The sequence below is a fragment of the Mobula birostris genome, chromosome 19 (assembly GCF_030028105.1).
Source record: "Mobula birostris isolate sMobBir1 chromosome 19, sMobBir1.hap1, whole genome shotgun sequence".
NCBI lineage: Eukaryota > Metazoa > Chordata > Chondrichthyes > Myliobatiformes > Myliobatidae > Mobula > Mobula birostris.
In genome coordinates, this window is record NC_092388.1 from 20700736 (window position 1) to 20716443 (window position 15708).

At 40.8% G+C, this 15708-nt stretch overlaps 1 protein-coding gene across 5 annotated transcripts in view; it reads left to right on the forward strand.

The window, feature by feature from the left end:
- Nucleotides 1–15708, forward strand: part of cpne4b (copine IVb) — a 564934-nt gene that overhangs the window by 253738 nt on the left and 295488 nt on the right. The gene's annotated exons all lie outside the window — the stretch shown is intronic.

Genomic DNA, 15708 nt, shown 5'->3' on the forward strand with positions numbered 1-15708 from the left:
CCTTTGTTTCCTGCGGAGCATGAAGAAAGCTCACCTCTGTCCCAGGATACTGACGGATTTTTACCGCTGTACCATTGAGAGCATACTCACCAACTACATCTCAGTGTGGTATGGCAATTGTCCTGCATCGGACCACAAAGCATTCCAGTGTGTGGTGAAAACTGCCCAGCGGATTATCAGCACCCAATTGCCCACCATTGAGAACATCTATCATAAACGCTGCCTGGGCAGGGCGAAAATCATTATCAGGAATGCATCTCACCCTAACCATGGACTTTTTACTCTCCTCCCATCCGGAAGGCGCTACAGGAGCCTCTGCTCCCACACCAGCAGGCACAGGAAGAGCTTCTTCCCTGAGGCTGTGACACTGCTGAACCTCACATCACAGCGCTAAGCTGTATTGCATCCGTATTGTACTGTCTCAGTACTTTTATATTTGTGTACTGTAGCACTTTTTATTCACAGTTATTTTGTAAATAACACTATTCTTTGCATTTCTGGTCAGATGCTAAATGCATTTCATTGGCTTTATATCTGTACTTGGCACAATGACAATAAAGTTGAATCTTTATCTTTAAATGGGATTACTTTAGATGATTGACATAGACATGAAGGCTCTGTTTCTACGCTGCATGACTTTGACTCCATGACATTATTTTAGCTCCTACTTGTGGACAATGCCTACATTTTCTCATCTACTTACTGGCATACACTGACTCCTTTTTGATCAATAATTTAATTTTTTTCACTTTTTCAAATGTCTTCTATGGCCTGTATCATTTTAGCTGGATAATTCCCCCCAACCCCATATCTATAATTTGAGATTATCTACATTTGAGATTATATACCGTCCTCTAATACTGGCCTTTTGATGTGGCCCCATTTTAATCTTTAACTAAGCCACCGATCTTCATCACAAATACCTTCTTATGTACCATTTGGCCAGTTTTCTTTTTATTTTAATAGCACTCCAATGTAACACATGGAATGTTCTTGCTTTGATAAAGGTCTTACGTAAATGAAAGTGGTAGTAAGTGAAATGTTTTCGTCTGCCTGCATCTGACATTATACTGACAGGTGACCTCATCCCTTTGGCAACGCCTGTCAGATGTTTCTGTTATCAGGAGGGATGAGGGAGTGACTTTCCTGTTTTCTTCCTTCCTCCTTGAGCTTGCCTTGGTTACACATTAAAACTCAATATGCATATGAGCAGTCTTAATGTATAACCACGTGTGATTGTGATGAGACTCTAATTTACTGCTTCCTTTTCCTTCGTGCCTTTATTCTTTCTCCAGAAACAGTTATTGACTATTTTTCTCCAGAGCTACTCTACAGTTCTTTAATTTTAGGATTGCATATCTGAATTAGCCTATGCTCAAAGTAATGCCCCATTTTCTTTCATGGTGAGTAATTCTTCATTAGAAAAGTATAATTGAATGGACAGCATAGGGTGTTATATTTTGTAATTCTAAAATATTAAACTAATTAGAAGAAAAACAAGGGAGCTGGGAGATAACTTGACCGTGTTCTTAGTTTAACTTTTGGCGAGGTGCGCACTCGTCACCTGGTGGCATGATAACATATGCCATTCACATACTTTACAGATAACCCACAATGCATTATGTAAACAACAAAGAATTCCTAATCAAACAATATATTTATAATATTACTGGAACATAAAAAGCACAATAGAGGGAAGGTCACTTGTACAACTATTTGTTGTACAAGTCATATCATTAACCACTATCATGTGCACCAAAGGAAACCGTTCAGCAATTTTTTCCACAGGTTATCTTGAACGCAGTTTCAAAAGGGTGTACAGTCACCTAATGATCCTGCGGACCTCAATACTTCAAAATTTTCCTGATCTGTTCCTTACATGTCGCTGTGGTTTGGCTCAACAATATGATTTCATGATGATTATGCGCTGCAGCAAAATGAATTGGAAGGCTATGTATTGTCTGGTGTTACTATGAAGTCTGCTGGAGTTCAACATAAATCTACTTTTGTTCCCAGTATATCAAACATAATTATGAGAAGATGGCGGCGCGACGCAGCTTGCGCAGCCACTCCGGTGAATGATATCTGTAATCTGTCAAGTAGGGTGCCGTGCACAATCCTGATTTGATGGAGACAGATGTAAGAGAACGGAAGAACATCTGGAGAAACTTCTGAAATGCCTTTTTCGCTGCTGCTGTTACTGTGTGATCCAGAATCTCCGGAGGGGAAGGCCCCGAATCCTCGGCTTTGCTTGTTGCTCAGCGGCCGGGGCGGGATCGAAGCGCTCGGTAGAGATGGTGCTCGGTGTCGAAGGGCTGGTCAGAGGCTCGAAGTTTTCAGACAAACTCAAAGTCGGCTGCGGTCGGGTGCTTCCAATGCATCGACAGTTGTCGGTGCCCGGAGGTTTATGGCAGAGAGAGTTTCTCCCTTCTGTCGGGAACTATTGGGAGTCCATCAGAACTTTGAGACTTTTTTTTACCGTTCCCATGGTCTGCTCTTTATCAAATTATGGTATTGCTTTGCACTGCTGTAACTATATGTTATACTTATGTGGTCTTGTCAGTGTTAAACTTTGGTTTGTCCTTTTTTTTGTGATATCACTCTGGAGGAACATTGTATCATTTCTTAATGCATGCATGCATTTCTAAATGACAATAAACGAGGACTGAGTGCCCTCATAATCCAATCTAATCTAATAATTATATGCTTTCAGTATATGGGTATCACCAAGATAATCCAACTTTGGAGAACATTTACCTACATTTATAAATGTGCATATGTTAAGTAAATTGATTGTTTTGTGAGTCAAAGTAAAATTTACTATCATGGTGCATATATTTTACCATGTGCTACCTAGAGATTCATTTTCTTGTGGAGATTGAGAGGAAAATGAAGAAATAGAATATAATTTATGAAAAATGCATAAATAAGGACTGACTTGAGTCAATATTTTTGTACTATGTTATTGTCTTCTGGTAGGTGATATATTTGCAGCAAGTTATTAATGTTTCAAGGAGAGTTGTGAAGTACAGTGCAAGGAATAAAAATAAAAGCTGCTGATTCTAGTCTGTTGGGGTAGTAGCTATGTTGTGCCCGTTAAATTTGCTGAGGAGAGAACAAGGATGTTTAGGTGACAGATATTAGTAGCAGCTGGAGGAAGGTTTTAGGAGGTAGAAGGTCATCTGCATAGATTATCAAAATGATGTGGTTTTTGTGTTACTATTGCTAACAGAATCAAACGTGCAGAGTGGGATATAATCAATAGCTAATGTACGTGTTCATATTTGATATTGGCAACCAAAGACGAAGAGAAAACTGCCAAGATCTTGTAGTGACATTGGCGATGAAAGAGAATTGAAATGGTAGTGTAGGTTTTCATAAATCAAATAGCTGAGGTGTTTTAAGTTTAAAGGAAACCGTAGCAACTCGCTTCTTTGTCAACCAAATGCAAAACGTAAAGCACGGTAAATAACTTCACGTCATTACATCATCACATCACACCAGCCTCTTAAAGTGATCCCCAACTCAATGTCAGTGGTTGCAAATTATGCAATGTCTCCACCTCTTACATTACCCTTCAGTATTAATTCGGTTATATTTCAAACTACTTTGGTTCTGTTTCTCTAGAGTGCCTCTACTGCTCTTGGATTCCAAAGGGTGATTCCCAGTGAGTTGAAGGGCCAGCTTGTAGTTAACGAATGCTGTGTAAATCCGAGAGCAGCTCTTGGATTATATACGTCTTCAGTTAAATGCAGAAATCCCCGAGATGCTGCCCGTATTTCTTTGCTACGTGGTTTCACAGACGTTTCTGGAGTAATCTTGGGAAATTGATGATCTAACAAGAATTTCAGGTTCTTAAAAGCTAATCTCACTGTTTTGGAAAAAAAAACCTTGAAGTGCTATGAATTTTCCATGAGTCTTTGTGGAGACATTCTCATGCATAATTTATGCTTGACAACATCCTTAGCCTCAAAACAGTAATTTAACTGCATGGTTTGTAACTCTCTCAGAATCTGTTTCAAAACATAAGAGATTCACAGTGAGATACAGCATAGGAACAGGCCCTTTGGCCTACTGAGCCCACGCCAATCACACACCTAAATTAATCCCAATTTTTTATTCTTTCCACATTTTTGTTATCTCCTCTGAGATACTATCATTTATCTACTCACCAGGAGCAATCTGGAATGGTCCAGTTAACCTAGCAATCTGCAAGTCTTTGGGATGGCGGCATACTAGGACGTCCAGAGAAAACTGGCATGGTAGTTTTGTGTTTAGCATGATGTTATTACTGTGCCTGTGACCTATGTTTATTTCCGGCACTGCCTGTAAGAAGTTAGTACATTCTCCCTGTGACCACGTGGATTTCCTCCAGGTGCTCAGATCTCCTCCCAGTTTCATCAAAGGATATGGCGAGAAGGCAGGTGTATGTGGTTGAGTGGGATCTATGATCAGCCATGATGAAATGGCAGAGCAAATTCGATGGGCTGAATGACCCAATTCTACTCTTATGTATTATGGCCTTATTTACGCAGGTAGTAGTTTAATTGATAATATCTATAATTGGATGGCGTGGGCTCATTGCAGACATCCCACCCTGCAAAAACTTATTTCAGGGAGGTAGCACCATCAATTTGCGGGAGACTTCCGGGAGAGGTGGGATGTGTGCAATAGAGTAGCTCCTTAGCAGCTAGCCAGCTAGTTTAAATAACGTTACCTATGCTAATGAATGAATGACACCTGTTAAACTCACCTCAACATTTCTTTTACAGTCTTAACCCACCATGGGCAATAGAAAAGTCATTGTTGCAAACAGTGCAGCGAGCAGCACTGTCATTATTTTTGACCCCTATTAGGCAGGGCTACACTTTAGGGTGGTCTGGAGTTATTTTTTTTGGAACACTCTGCAATGGCGCGCTCTCGCTTGCTTTCTCTCACTCTCGCGCTCTCTCTTGCTTTTCTCTCGCTTGCTCTCAAAAAAATTGATTTCCGTGATATTGTATATAATTTTCTGGCATCAGGGAGCCACTATTAATATGTGGGAGACTCCCGGGAGAGGTGGGATGTCTGTCATTGAGCTGGAAGGACCTCTTACTGTGCTGTATCTCTTCGGGGAAAAAAAAAACGATCTGGGAGAATATGCATGCAGGCAGCCTCAATGTCAGAGCTGTACTCTGATCTCTGGTGCATGCACAGTATTTATTTCCATTCTTATTTTAAAGGAGAAGATGGCTTTGCAACACAGCGCGCGCGGCCCCTCCGGTGAATGATGTCTGTAATCTTTCAAGTAGGGGACCGTGCACAATTCTGATTAGATGAAGACATGTGAGAGTATGGAGGAACATCTGGAGAAACTTCTGAAATGCCTGCTTCGCTGCTGCTGCTACTGTGTGGTCCGGAATATTCAGAGCAGAAGGCCCCGAATCCTTGGCTTTGCTTGTTTTGGCCGCCGGGGCAAGGTCGAAGGTGCTCGGCAGAGGATGGCACTTGGGAGGCTGTACCGGAGGGGCTGGTTGGAGGCTCGAAGTTTCGGATGGACGGACTCAGTGTCAGCTGTGGTCGGGTGTTTCCAATGCATCGGGGGTTGTCGGTGCCTGGAGGTTTATGGCAGGGAGTTTCTCCCTTTTGCCGCCTGCTATCGGGGACTCGGGAGTCGATCGATTCAGGACCTTGAGACTTTTTTTTACCGTGCCCATGGTCTGTTCTTCATCAAATTATGGTATTGCTTTGCACTGCTGTAACTATATGTTATAATTATGTGGTTCTGTCAGTGTCAGTCTTTGGTCTGTCCTGTTTTTCTGTGATATTACTCCGGAGAAACATTGTATCATTTCTTAATGCATGTATGCATTTCTAAATGACAAGAAAAGAGGACTGAGTGTTCTCATAATCTAAATAGTTGGATGTTCCAATTTTAATTTTAATTTTTGATTAAATGTTTAAAATTTTAACTTATTAACTTTTGCTAATTGAGTGAATTCTTCATTGTGTTTGGTTGCCCAACCTGATGACCTCATGCACTGGATGTTGGGGATCTCGTTGAGCTGATGCCCAACTAACACTGGGAGAGAGGAAGTCTGTGTCACCGGCGTTGTTAGGTTTTTGCTTTTCTTTGAGTTCAGCAGAAAGTGTTTTCACTTTACTGCAGCCTGCAAAGTATCCATTGATATATAATTTTCAACTGCTGTTCTCAAGATAGTTTGAGCATATTGCATCTGCCTTTGCAGTGACAAATAAAATGTAGGTTCCTATCACTTGCTTAGCTCCCCAGTCTATCTAATTTCTGAGAAATGTGTAGGTTTAAATTGGAATTGCTAAATGTTACTAGATATCTGTAGGAGATCTAGATTAACTTTACCTGGGCTTGTCTCATAACCCTGAACACCCGTCTTTCCAGGCAGCAATATCCTCGGGATATGTCCAGGGATGGATCTCTACCAAGTGAAGCCTGAAGCATGCATTGTCACTGGCTGGCTCTCTGAAGAAGGCTCACAGCCATGCATTTCTATTCATGCCTGTCATTTCATTTGACAGTTCTGCTGCAATCTCCCAGGAGCTCTTAAACTTGTTTTCTCTCATGTTATCTTTCTAAATAATTGCAACCTAGACTAATTATTATGAAAAGAATTGCCATCACGTGCTATAAAAGAGCATCAAGCTACTTTATCCATCTTCCCAGTAACGATGTAATAAATGAGCAGTTAACGTATCACTTCAAAGAAGCTTTTGTCCTTTGTGCTTTTCAAAGGCAAAGCATCTTTCCAACAGCTTCAAGTTCCTCGACATCCACATCACTGAGAACCTCCCGTGGTCTGTACACACCATTTGTGTGGTGAAAAAGGCACAACAGCGCCTCTTTCACCTCAGATGGCTGAGGAAGTTTGGTTTGAGCCCCCAGATCCTAAGAACTTTCTACAGGGGCACAATTGAGAGAATGCTGACTGGCTGCATCACTGCCTGATATGGGAACTGTACATCCCTCAATCGCAGGACCCTGTAGAGAGTGGTGCGGACAGCCCAGCGCATCTGCAGTTGTGAACTTTCCGTGATTCAGGACATATACAAAGACAGGCGTGAGAAAAGGGCCCAAAGGATCATTGGGGACCCAAAGCACCCCAACCACAATCTATTCCAGCTGCTGCCTTCTGGGAAATGGTCCTGCAGCATAAAAGCCAGGACCAACATGCTCCAGGAATCAGACTGATTAACTCAGGCTGATTTGAGTGTATTTCTATGTTACATTGACTGTTCTATTTATTATAAATTATTATAAATTACTATGATTGCACACTTAGTTGGAGGCGTAGTGTAAAGATTTTTACTCCTCGTGTATTTGAAGAATGTAAGAAATAAAGTCAACTCAATTCAATTCAAAACTGTTTCTGCAGGCAGAATATTTTCTTAAATATAAAGTAACACATGATAATATCACGAACAGCCAATTGTAGGATTTACCTCCCTGTGGAGGGCTTCAAGATTTCTACCTACAGTCAACAGCTGAAATGTTTTATCAATTTTTAGATAAACTTTTTTTTCTGATTAATAAATAATGCGCTGAATGATTATTTCTGCCTATCGTCCACCATATTTCCAGAGATGAAGGTGAAATGCTCTCTGACAAGAGATACCTTAGGAACATCTTCCACAGAGAGGCTGGGAATCTACTTGGACTTGGGGTGTGGGAGGGTCAGCATACATGATTGATTGGAAGTTTCTAAAATCACAATTTCATTTTCAAAGCATGCAATGGGTGCAACACAGAATGGTGGAAACACATTTTGGGGTCTGGAAGGTGAATCACTCCCTGTGGGATCCACTGCCTCCGGGGTAACTATAGTAGTTATATAGCTTGTTCAGAACTAATTGTAGATAATTATATCAGGCTATCCATTCAAATGAAAGATTTATTTTTGTTTAATGAAAATCTCATTTAGATTTTCTGATTGTCCAAAGTAGCAACTGGATCTGAGGGAGATCATTCAGCTCTTCAAACTGTTTCCATTTAAGCAGAACTTGTCCTTGATGTTTCCAAAATTGTGAATGTTCTTCCACAGCAAATATTGCTCAATATAAGTTTTTCTCCTTTGAGTTGATTTAATATTAATGTATCTTTGGTGGGGAGGAGTTTCAGATTTCTGCTCTGCTCTGTGTAAATACGTGCTCCCTAAAGTCACTAGTTCAGCTACCTAACTTGGAAATGGATCCTGACTGCTGGTGCTAAATGAGATGTATTGACACAGCAGTGCATTAGGCAGGGCTTCTGATGTCTAGCTGATTAAGTTCAAAGCAGAAATTTTGTTGTATGCTGCTCCCCACTACTGCTGACACCCATCTTTTTTCAACATTATAATCATTTTTCTCTCTAGATTCTACCAAATTTAGGGGTATAATTACTCCCCGTCTTTATAAAATTCTTTCATCATTTTAAACACTGTGATATCACTATGTTCTGTACTTTAAGAAAACTGTTGTTTAATATTTCAATAATTGGGTAATTTTGTAAATATGTTGTTTGATTAAGCATCCTTTGTTGCTTATACAATTCATTAAGGTTATATGTAAAAGTATGTGAACTGCATATGTCATGATGATACCACATAATATCTGTACGCCTCGCTTAAGGTAAAAGCACAAAGTTAGACTCACACTTTGGACTCTCCGTCTTTTCCTTTGAATTAATTTACTGTTACATAGCATAGCAAAAACCATTTTGACTTTTGCTTTATTTTCACGGTTTTGTAAATATCCTGCTATTATTTCCTCAATAATGGGTTTCAGCACTTTCCCTCAGTAAGTTGTAACTAATATATCCTCTCTATCTGCAGCCACCTCTTTCAAGATCAGGTCTAATGAGTTGTTGATCAAAATCAGAATCAGGTTTAATATCACTGCTATATGTCATAAAATTTGTTGTTTTGCAGCAGCAGTACTTTGCAAATACATAATAAAATAAAAACCCTATAAATTACAATAAGAAGTGTGTATATGTGTGTGTATATGTGTGTGTGTGTGTGTGTGTGTGTGTGTGTGTGTATATATATATATATATATATATATATATATATGTGTGTGTATATATTATATATATATATATATTTAAAACTAAATGAAATAAGTAGTGTGCACGGCTTGAAGGGTCAGAAGGGCTTATTCCTCATTGTATCACTAAATAATATAAATAAATAAATGGAGGAAGCAAAAGTAGTGAGGTAGTGTTCATGGGTTCATTGTCTATTCAGAAATTTTTCAGAAATGAGGACATGGCTTTAAGGTAAGGGGTGGGAAATTCAAGGGGGATATTTTACTCGGTGGTTGGTGCGTGAAATGCACTGCCTGAGTCAGTGGTGGAGGCAGATACACTAATGAAGTTTAAGAGACTACTAGACAGGTATATGGAGGAATTTAAGGTGGGGGATTATATGGGAGGCAGGGTTTGAGGGTTGGCGCAACATTGTGGGCCGACGGGCCTGTAACGTGCTGTACTATTCTATGTTCTAAATCTGCTGACAGATGGGAAGAAGCTGGTCCTGAAATGTTGAGGATATCCGCAGGCTCCTGTACCATCTCTATTGACGGTAGCAATGAGAAGTCCTGGGTGATGGGGTTCTTAATGATGGCTACTGCCTTCTTGAGCCATCACCCTTTGAAGGTGTCCTTAATGCTGGGGAGGAGATCTGTGATGGAGCTAGGTTTTTCCGATGCTGTGCAGTCGCCCCTCCATACCAGATGGTCAGGCAGGGGATCCCATCCTGTGGCTCATGGACCCCTTGGTTAATGTTGGGGCTCATTGGCATTAAAAAGGTCGGGAACCTCTGTCCAGGTGAGGCAACCAGTTAGAATGCTCTCCATGGTGCATCTGTGGAAATTTGCAAGTGTTTTTAGTGACATACCAAGCCTTCTCAAAACCCAAATGAAATATAGCCGCTGTTGCCGCCTTTGTAATTGCAACAGTATGTTGGGTCCAGGATAGATCTTCAGAGACGTTGCCACCCAGGAACTTGAAACTGCTCCCCTTTCCACTGCTGATCCCTCGATGAGGGCTGATGTGTGTTTCCCTCAACTTCCTCTTCTTGAAAACAACAATCAATTCCTTGCTCTTACTGGTGTTGAGTGCAAGGTTGTTGTTGTGACACCACTCAACCAGCTGATCAGTCTCACTCCTGTACTCCTCCTCGTTGCCATCTGAAGTTCTGCTTGGCGATAGCTGTGTCATCAGCAAGTTTCTAGATGGTGTTTGAGCTGTGCCTAGCCACACAATTGTGGGTGTTGAGAGAGTTAAGCACACATCATTGAGGTGTGCCAGTGTTGATTGTCAGTGAGGAAGCGATGTTATATTTGATCTGAACTGACTGTGGTCTGGTGAGGAAGTCAAGAATCCAGTTGCAGAGGGAGGAACAGAAGCCCGGATTTTGGAGCTGATTGATTATAACTGAGGGTATGATTGTAAATTCTGAACTGTAATTAATAAACAGCAGCCTGATGTAGGTACTAATGATCTAAGGCCAAGTGGACAGCCAGTGAGATTGCATCTGTTATAGACCTAATGGGGTGATGGGCAAATTGCAGCTTTCTTGGTTAGGCCGGAGTTGTTTCTAGCCGTGACCGACTTCTCAAATCACTTCATCACAGTAGATGTGAGTGTGACTGAGGCTGCTCACCCTGCTCTTCTTGGACACTAGGATTGCACCCATTTTGAGGCAGGTGGGGAGCTCTGACTGCAGCACTGAGCGATTGAAGATGTCCTTGAACACCCCTGCAAGGTGGTTGGCACAGGTTTTCAGGATCCTACCAGGTACACCATCAGGGCCTGATGCCTTGCGAGGGTTTACCCTCTTGAAAGATGTTCTGATGTCAGCCTCCGAGACAGAGATTACAGGGTCAATGGATAGTGCAGGGATTTGCACAGACGTAGTTTTATTCTCCCTTTCAAAGTGTGCATAAAAGGCACTGAGCTCATCTGGGAGTGGAGCATCACAGCCATTCATGATGTTGGGCTTTGCTTTGAAGGATGTAATAGCCTACAAGCCCTGCCAGAGCTTTAGTCCCATAAGTTTGCTTAATCCTTTCTTTCTAGTGATTGTTCAAAAGTCCTCCCTCATAACCTCGATTATGTATTATTATTGGGATGCTGTTAGTGTATTTTGCTATGAAGATCAAATTAATTATTCAGAATCTCTGAATTCTCTTTCACATTATTAATTCCTTGCCTCATCCTCTGTTGTTCACTTTAGCTCTTCTCTTCCTTTTTATACCCAAGGAAGCTCATGCAGTCATTTTTCATATTATTTGTTAGCTTGCTCCCCATGCTTTCTCTCTTCATATATTTTTAGTCAGCCTCAGATTATTTCCTAATCTTCTGGTCTACCAGTCAGCTCTGCAACATTGTGAACCTGGTCTTTCAGTCCTGATACCACCTTTACTTTCCTTGGGTCAGCCACAGACGGTCCATACTCCCTAAGGGGCCTTTCCTACTCAATGAAAAATACCTTTGCTGAGATTTCTGAATTTTGTTTCCTTCAGTGTCTGCTACTGTTCATCTACCATCATACTCTTCAATCTCTATTCCTGGCCCACTTTAGCCAATTTTGTCCACATATTAATGTGATTGCCTTTATTTAAGTTTAGGACACCTGCTTTATATCCTCAAAGTGAACTTGATATTCCCCAATGCTGTGATCACCCTTTCCCCAGAATTCCTTTAATATGAGATCACTAATTAATCATGTCTCGTTGTTGATTTTCATGATTGAAAATCTGTCTGAGAGGTGCTATAACAACAACCTCTCACCCAATGTCAGCAAGACCAAGGAACTGATTGTAGACTTCAGGAGAGGGAAACCATAGGTCCACAGGCAGGTCATCTGAGGATCAGAGGTGGAAAGAGTGAGTAACTTTAAATCCCTGGGTGGTACTGTCTCAGAGGACCGGTCCTGAACCGCTCATATAAATATAATTGCAAAGAAAGCCCGACAGCACCTCTACTTCCTCAGGAATCTGTGGAGATTCAGCATGTCATTGAAAACCTTGGCAAACTTGTATAAATGTGAAGTGGAAAGTGTATTGACTGGCTGCATGATGGTCTGATATGGGAACACCAGTGCTTTTGAATGGAAAATCCTACAAAAGGTAGGAGTCAGCCCAGTGCATCATGGGTAAAACCCTCCCAACCCTTGAGCAGACCTACATGAAACGCTGTTGTAGGAAAGCAGCATCCGTCATCAAAGATGTTCCTACAACCAATGATCTCAACTTAAGGACTCTTTGTTTTTGCTATTTCATGCTTTCATAATTTATTGCTATTTATTTACATTTGTTGATGCTCATTTAATTGGCTTCTATGTTCTTGCTCTTTCATTGATCCTATTTACAGTTACTGTTCTACAGATGTGTTTAGCATACCCACAGGAAAAATGGTCTCAGGGTTGCATGTATGTACTCCGATAATAAAATTTTTACTGTGAACTTTAAAATAACTGTTCCCTGGTTCCTCAATGCATTGCTTGAATAAATCATTCCAAATTCACTCAATGCACTCATCCGCAAAGCAGAGTTTTGTAAAAACCAGGAAGATTACAGTGACTAGTGGTGCTCCATAGAAATTAATGTTGGGTCCGCTCCTTTTCACATGATATGTTAATAGTCTGGATGATGGAAATGATGACTTTGTCGCCAAGTTTGCAGATGATACAAAGATGGACAGAGAGGCAGGTAGTTTTGAGGAAGTGCGGAGTCTGCAGAAGGACTTGGGAAGATTAGGATAATAAGCAAAGAAGTGTCAGATAGAATACAGCATGGTGAAATGTTTGGTCATGCACTTTATCAGAAGAAATAAAGATGAAGACTATATATATTAAATGGGGAACAAATTCAGAAATCAAGGTGCAAAGGGACCTGAAAGTCCTCGTGCAGGATTTCCTAAAGGTTACCTTGCAGGTTGAATTGGAAGTAAGGCAACACAATATTGGCATTCATTTTAAGGGGACTAGAATATAAAAACGGCGATGTGATGCTGAGGCTTTATAAAGCATTGGTCAGACTACATTTGGATCATTGTGAGCAGTTTTGGGTCTCTTCTCTAGAAAAGGATGTGCTGGGTTTGGAGCGTGTCCAGATGAGGAATATGAGAATGATCCTGGGAATGAAAGGGTTAAGGTATGAGGAACATCTGATGGCTCTGGGTCTTTACTCACTGGACTTTAGAAGAATGATGGGGGACCTCACTGGAACCTAGATTGAGTGGACGTAGAGAGGATGTTTCCTATAGTATGAGAGACTAGAAATAGAGGGTACAACCTCAGAATAGAAGGATATCCCTATAGAACAGATGAAGAATTCCTTCAGCTAAATGGTGGTGAACCCATGGACCCCTTTTAAAACTCCTTCCTCTCATCTTCAACCGATTGGTTCTCTCTTTCTCCCCTGATACCTGATTATCTACTCTCCCTCTTCATAAATTTCTATCCCTCAGCCTCCTTTGTTTCGTGGAAAATGAACTCAGTCTATTTGATCTCTCCCCATAACTAAAGTTCTTCAACACTCTGTCCAATTCAATAATATCTCTTCTATGGTGTGATGACTGCAAATGTGCTCCAACCATTGTAAAGTTGCAACATAACCTCGCATGGGTTGACTGGCAGCATCACTGCCTGGTATGGAAACACCAATGCTCTTGAAAGGAAAATCCTATGAAAAGTAGTGGATAAGGCCCACTTCATCATAGATAACACCCCCTCCCACCATTGACAATGTTTACGTGAAGCATCAATGCAGGAAGGCAGCATCCATCATCAGCAACCCCCACCACCCAGGTCATGCCGTCTTCTGACTACTGCCAACAGGAAGGTGGGACAGAAGCCGTAGGACTCACACCACCAGATTCAGGAACAGTTGTTACCCCTCAACCATCAGGCTCTCGAACAAAAGGAGAAAACTTCATTCACCTTTACGTAGCCATCACTGAAATATTCCCACAAACTATGGACTCACTTTCAAGGACTCACCATTCCATGTTCTCAATATTTTTTTACTTACTTAATTCTTATTATTTATTCCTTTTTGTGTTTTGAAGAATGTGTTGTCTTTTTCACACTGATTGAATGCCCAAGTTGGTGCGGTCTTTCATTTGTTCTATTATGGATTTATTGAATATGCCTGCAAGAAAATGAATGTCAGGGTTGTATATAGTGACACATATGTACTTCGATAATAAAATTACTTTGAACTTTGAATATTTCCTTGCTGTGAAGTGCTCTGAAATGTTTTGCTGTAATCAAGGTATTTATAAATAGAAGTTGTAAATTCAGTTCAAGGAAATTCCAAAACTTACTCTAATTGCTAACATGCATAAAAATAGAAAAGGAAGCATGAAACCCAGGTATATGAGGCATTTTGTTTCTGAAGACATAGGAAAATACAGATTATATCCAAGCACCCTTACAGATAATGTGTATTAAATCTTGATGATTAAAAGCCTGTGCTGCCTTAGCAGCATGACAACTGCATGCTGGGGTTTGTTAGCTGTTTGGAACCCTGCTGCTAGCAATGTCAGGGAGCAAACATCACCAATACAATTCGCATCTCATCAAAAATAACTTGCTGGAACTTAAAGAAATCAATTATTCCAGCAGGATGCGGTTGCCAATCACTGAAGTGGCAATAATTTTAAATCAGGCTGCCAAGCTCATTTAGGAGTGCGAATAAGGTGAACTTTAACCCTGCAATGCACTCATGAGTGACCGATATCAAATCTCAAGCTGTGCCAAAGTCTTGTTAAATGCTAATGCAAATTATTATACCATTTCACCGCAGTATTTTGTTAATAAAATGTACTGAGCTGTAACAGATTGGAACTACTACGTGTACATGCAGAACAAAATGAGAGACTGATTAGCAAGAATGGGAAAGTGATTTCCTATTGGTTAGTAGGTTGGCAGGTGACTAGAAGTTGGTGCTGTGGATACCAAGGAGGGTCACTTATGGCTACAGCAGGATATGGATAGAAAGTAGCACAGAGTGTTGATGGTGGAATTTAACTCTGACAAATGCACGACTATGTGTTTTGGGAAGAAAAATAAGGGGTCGAATGCAAAGTAAATGAGGAATGTTGAATAATGGAGATACCTCAGGTTTCAAATCCATAGGCCCTTAAGAGAGGCAACATAATTTGATATGGTAGTGAACACAGCATATGGTGACCTTCCCTTCATAGGTCAGGGATATAAAGTAAAATTTGAGTAAAGATAAAGATCAGCTTTATTTGTCACATGTGCACTGAAACATTAAACTACACAGTGAAATGCATCATTTATATCAACACCAAACATAGCCAGTGTGTCGCCATCCTGCTGGCAGCAACATAGCAAACTCACAACTTAGAAAGCATAACCCATACATGTTTAGAATGTGGGAGGAAACCCACACAGTCCTAGGGAGAACTTGTAAGCTCTACACAGACAGCAGTGGGATTGAACCCAGGTCAATGGTGCTGTAAGGCGTTACTCCAACCTGCCACACTTTTGTGGCATCTTTAATATACTTTCCATCACACTTCCATAGAAGTTTATTGTGGATAAACTGTGACATGCTTTCTTCATAGTTGCACTTATGTACTGGGCCCAGGACATGTCCTCCAAAATGTTAACACTGTGGTATTTAATGCTCCCCATCCTTTCCATTGATGAGGACTAGCTGATAGATCTCTGGTTTCCG